The 6,000-nt window shown below is 38.8% G+C and overlaps 1 protein-coding gene across 1 annotated transcript in view; it reads left to right on the top strand.

The window, feature by feature from the left end:
* fbxw7 (F-box and WD repeat domain containing 7) overlaps positions 1-6,000 on the top strand; it is a 104,332-nt gene continuing 98,332 nt past the window's right edge. The window contains exon 1 of the mRNA XM_041982861.1: positions 1-458. The gene's annotated coding sequence lies outside the window, so the exon portion shown is untranslated. The remainder of the gene's footprint in view (positions 459-6,000) is intronic.

Below are 6,000 nucleotides of genomic sequence, written 5' to 3'. Positions count from 1 at the left end.
TCTAGTCGGTAGAGAGCCCAGGAGTCGAGCAAACGTGAAGCTTGTTGAGGAGCCAGTTAACGGCAAATCAGTCAAAGTGACACGCAGTTTGTTCTCAGCGGGTGTCCTTTTAATCTTGTAATAACCAGAGGCCGTAATATGGCGGATAGTAAAAGAACTGAGTTAATGGTTCGATTAATACACTTAGTTTGACAGAGCAACTAGCGTTAGCGGTGTTTCACTAGCCAGCTAACATATACGAACTTGGCATGTAGAGGCTAGTTAGCTGTTTGCGCTAACGTATTAGCTTCTTTTAGTCAGGTGCAAACTGACTGCTGCTGGTGGGAAATCAAGAAGCGAAGAAGGGGCTTTTACCTCCAGAATTAATTTGTCCTATCCCAGAAGGATATTTAACTTTTGATACCCGACCGGACGGAATCATCAGAGAGGCCTGCTTCCTTTATGTCCATATTTCCAAGGTAAATACAGTTTAGTGCAAGACCCCAACTGTACAATTTTGCAGCAGTGGTCCACTATAGAGGGGCCTAGCATTAGCCAGCTAACGCATAACTCGTTTGCTATCTGTTAGCATTGCTAACGTTAGCTAAATTAACAAACACTTGTGGGAAAAAGAGATGGTTAGCATTCTGAAAGATGTTAAAGTTGGTAGTTATTTCGCATTGGATTTACGAACTGCACAGTCCTTATTTTTGTAAAGTTTTTTTTATTCGTTTCGTAAACTCATTCACCAACACTGAGCTCTCTGAACAGACTGCACACACTGAGCCAAAAGCTGCAAAGTGCAGGCAGTTTATTATTAATACAAATCGCTACCTACACGTAGTATATTAACTCTATATGCTTCATGCTTGAAGTCAAGGTAATTATTTTGTTCAATATCAGAATTTGGAAATTTCTTTGGAGGTGTTTTACTGCGTATACAGCATAGAACATCCTCTGTTCTTAGTCTAGTACAGATCATGCCTCGATCAGGCTTAAGAAAAAGACCTCTTAAAGCTTTCTGTCTTGGAATAAAAGGAGCATTACTGCAGATAGGCATGCCAAACGAGCTGTGTTTGTGCAGAACAGATCATCTTAGTTTACTTACTATATGGACTTAAACATGTCATAATTACTTATGGATTATAAACACATGTTAGTAGATTGACCCTAAACCATCAGACACACAACACCTGAGTCACACAATCTCCCCACCATCTGTCTGTTAGTTTACATAAACACAGCAAAGGTAAAATGCACTTATTCATATGCTGGTGCGAATAAGCCATTAAATTGTGGCTTTCCTCTACTGTAATAGGCTTGTATGTCCATAATATTATCAGACCTCATGCAGAGTAAAGCAGAACTTGCACAGCATTTTTGGGTCTACTGCATATCCCAGTATTTAGAGAAAAAAAGAAATGTCTTATGTGTCTGTACCAGTTGATATTCTTTTTGTATGCATATGTGTATATGACTTGTAAAATGGCTTAGTTATATGTGAAAGTGGAGTCTTTAAAGAAGCACAAACTGATAGCTTGTATTTGGAATAATCTATGAGCTGCAAGCTGACTGTCCACATCAACAAGTTGTCTTTTGAACTGGATGAATACTGCTACTACTGTTAGTACTATGCGAGTATGTAAGAACTATTACTGAAGTACTCAAAAGACCAGCAGTCTCTGTTTATCTTTTCTCTTATATGAAGGTATTTCACCCATACAACATGTGGCTTTATGTGTGTTCATGCTCACAGGGTAGCACTGATCTAAATAGGCCAGTAATCCTTTTTATTTTGTTCTAAATTAATTTTTTTATGATTATTGTTGAATTTATTTACTAAATGAAAGTAAGAACGTGTTTGTGTGCGAAACGAAAATTGCACTGACCAAAATCAGAATAGGTTACCAGTTTAGTAGGGATGTCTTTTAATCTTTTTCATCCCTCTGTTTTTTCTGGGCTAGTGATGGATCTAGCAGAGAGCCGATTTAACTCCTAATTCTACTGGAGTTTAACCTCTTCTCATCTTGTGAAAGAATAGCCAAACCTTTGGGTGCATATCTCTTGCACTTCACCAAACAACAGAATTGCAAGACACTATTTAAATACCTTATGGCGATTCAGTTGATTTTTTTTTACCACTCTTTTCTCATATTTGAACATATGATCCACTTCTCTTAAGCTGTTTTATCAGTCTCTGAATAAACAACCATTTTTAATATAAAAGACGTCAGCGTTCATCCTATAGAAAACTCGGTTTTTGAAGTTGAAGTCAAAATAAATGTTGATAAAACACGGATTTTTCTAATTATATACAGACACATAAGTAATACAGTATTACCATAAGCACACATGTTGGCATGGATGCTCTTCTTTCTTTTTTTTATTCCCCTCCCTAAACTTGTCCTGTCCAGCATTATAGCAAGCAGAATGGTGGTTTGGCTGCTGTGTTGTACCAGACAAGTTTGTTTTGCCAAGAGGAGCTTTATGGATATAGCCACTCTTGATAATTTATTATTTATTTTTAAATTTGTCTATTGTTTACATATAAATTCTGGACCTGACAAGAAGGGTGTAGGGAAAAAGAAAAGAGAGAGTACATAGAAGAGAAGAAGATAGTGAAGAGAAGAAAAATGAGACAGAATATAACGGCATGAGCTGTTCAGTCTAAACCGGCAAAAATAGACAACCAGCTGCTACATCTGTAAGGAATCAGAAAACCATCTGCAAACAAAGGTGACAATCATCGGGAGCACCTATAAAAAGATAGACAAGCTGGTAAAAACCCCAAACATAAATACAACAATAAAAACATCAGATGCTCTTTTTTTATGAGTAAAGAAGTCTCAAAGCTGGCAGTCAGTTTTCTGTAATGTCGGCACCTGCTTTAAGCTGTTCCGAGATTCCAACAGCCCATTTAGAACAACTTCCAGCTGAAACGTCTTTAAGAGACAAGCAACTCTTTCCAGCTATAGTAAGCTAATCAGTGACCCACATCCTAGTTTTACGCTAAAGGAGCTGTCCTTTAAGCATTTATGTGCAGCTGACTGTGAGATAGATGCGGCATGGATGCTAGAAAAATGTTCAAAATAAGTTGTGGATGAGCAATCATAAAAAGTCTACAGAACAATGAACTTTATCATGCGTCAATGTATTTGTCCAATTTGAAGAAACTGGTAAAGGCAGGTGGCCAACACTAGTCATATTGCGTTTGCTTTTGTTTCTCTGTGGTTCGTACAAATAACATACTTTTTTTTTTTTGCCAAGTACCAAGAATGCCTATGTGTGCCATGCATATGTTTTACTTTGCATGACTGAGACAGCACACATGGCTGGTTATTGTTGGCATGGGGTGGTAGTTTGACTGTAGTTTGACTTATGGATTCAAAGGCAATAAGGTGCAAGTGAGGGTGAAAATGAGGTGGAAGACGTATTCTGTTACTGTAGCAGCAAATGAGACGAGAGTGCGTCTGCTTCATCTGCAAGCTCAGTTTGGTGACGGAGGCAACTTTCAGATAGCTAGGCCAACTATGTGGTTCTCATCTTTTTTTCTTTTTGTGCACATTTTATGAAAACAAGGATTTCCAAGGCACTCCCTTGTATTTTTGTAAGATGATTTTTTTAGATCTCAAATTGGGGAATTCTTATCCCCAATTAATTTCTGGCCTTGTGACCTGTTGCAATGTAAATGTTTTCTTGTTTGTGTTGTTTTTGCTTCTCAAAAATCAAAGGGGACAAAGAGCTTTTTGGAAGAGTGAAACTGAGGTTTTGCTACTGGAGTGTTTGTTTGTGTATCCTGTTTGTGCTTCTCTGTTTAGTTGTCCCATTTATAGTTTAAGCCAACTTTCTTCCAGTCACCATCAGGGATGTCACGATTACAGATTTTCTTGGTACAACTTTTGTCAAAAGAAAAGCTGATCTGCCATTATGGTTCAGACATGATATTTTATGGAATATGATAAAATTGAGGAATCTCTACAATTAATTAATCGTGGCATTTAATACTGCAATTAATTGTGGACTTAAGTAACTGTGACATCCCTAATCATCATTCATCTTAACTATGGTGTCATTAACAACAGGTGATGATGTTTTGCTGGGTCAAATTAGTTTTACAGCTAGTAAGGGTACAGAGCTAGTCAAAATCCAACAGCCAATGTTATTTTTTTTATATTAGATGACGTACAATTAATTTGTTGGTGTATTTTATTTTAACATATGAACTTTATTGAAAAAACTGTATAAAACATAGACCTGTTTGTGTATTTTCCATCTATCCATCCATTTTATATACCTGCTTAATCCAATGCAGCATTGCAGAGACTGGAGTCTATCCCAGCAGCTATTAGGCATCCAAGAACATGGCCACATGCACATCTCTGATCTAAATTTGGTGGTTTTTCAGTTTGTATGTGTGTCTTTGTCACTTTTCTCTAAAGCTGCAACTAACTGATTTGATCTATGACAAATAAGCTGGTTATTTTCTTTCACTAATAATGAGTTGCTTAAAAAAAGGAAAACAATAGAATTTTAAAGTGATAACTATAAAATATATTGCCTATCTGGAACAATTACATTTTCAAAAAAGTTTAATGATTGGTTTGTCAATACATCAAGTCCTTTGCTCAACCATTTACTTCGGTGTGGCATTGTATGGGATATATGTCTTCATGATATATATTATGTTTGAGGCAGTGTAACTTGGTTGTTAAAGCCAGATCGAAAGATAAGCCAACAGTATCAAGACAAGAATGGCATGCTTTCAGTTCACATGGGAATCATGATGATGAAATGCGATTTTCTGGCTGATTGTTGCTGCAAGGCTTTGAGAAGTGAGAGACGAAGGGTATCTTAGACTTTGTTTGCACAAAGCCTTACATTCCCACACTCCAGACTTCTGCTGTATTACAGACCCCAGGGCTTTCCTAAACCCATTTTCTTGTGGACAGTAAGATTTCCTGTCTTTTGAAGCCTGTGTTGACAAAACATGAAGGTAGTGGGCAGTGTTCAAGTGGCATTATGCTCTTGGAGGCAACACCAGTTTTAGTAAGTACGCACTTAATAGAAGTCTTATATAATAACGTAATATACGATTTTAGTTGTCACCATTTATTGTAGTTGTCAACCACATTATCCCCATGAATACGTATATATTAATTAAATATATTTTGTAATCTTGGAATACTGGGGAAAAGAGGGAACCAAAACTGTCTATACTTTTTCTGAAATCTGTCCTAGTTGACACTGTAAATTAAATCCTGTGTCTCTGAAATGCATTGCACAAAAAGTTGAAGCTTTCTTGCGGTTGTATTTTTTTTAATTTTTTTTTTATTTTATTTTCCAAATATTTTTTTGTGTAGAATTCGGGTATTTTGACAATAACTGTCAGTGAAATGTAGTTGACAGGAAGCAAAACATAAATGTAGATAATTGATAAGCTTTAGGGCATGGCCATTCAGCTCCAGCCCTCTAGGGTCCTGCAGGTTTTAGATATTTTCCTCAGGCTGAGTTTAAAAGGTCGATTAATCAATTTCAGTCAGTCAAAATTTTGTAAATCCGACATTGATCCATTAAACTTGGGGATCAATTTTTTTCAGTGACGAGACCCTACTCTCGCGTGACTTACAGAGGCTCGGCAAGATCTTAACATGTATGAGGTTGGAGTAGGTGGAGGGTGGGGGAAGGGGGTCTGTGGTGCCCTGGTTCCCGGGGTGTGTGGCTGGAACATCGGGGTGGGTGCTGGCCCATGCTGGGTGGTTGTCTGGGGGGGCCCGGTTTTCCTAGGCATGGTGCGGGCCCTCTACCTTTGGGGGGTAGGGGGCTGCCTGGGGCCCTGGACCCTTCGCTCGGGCCGCCCTGGATGGCCGGTACCTGGTGGGGCCGGCGGCTGCTGATCTTGGCCCTCTGTGGCCTGTGCCCCAAGACCGCGGGGGTCTCTGGCTGGGGCTCTCCTCTGCCACCCTCCAGGTGGAGCTGGGTCATCTTTGGGGTGGGGTAGCTTGGGTTCGTGCTCTGGGGATG

Source organism: Melanotaenia boesemani, chromosome 4 (genome assembly GCF_017639745.1).
Source record: "Melanotaenia boesemani isolate fMelBoe1 chromosome 4, fMelBoe1.pri, whole genome shotgun sequence".
NCBI lineage: Eukaryota > Metazoa > Chordata > Actinopteri > Atheriniformes > Melanotaeniidae > Melanotaenia > Melanotaenia boesemani.
Note: the sequence above shows the minus strand (reverse complement) of the source record. Positions and strands in the feature narration are given on the sequence as shown.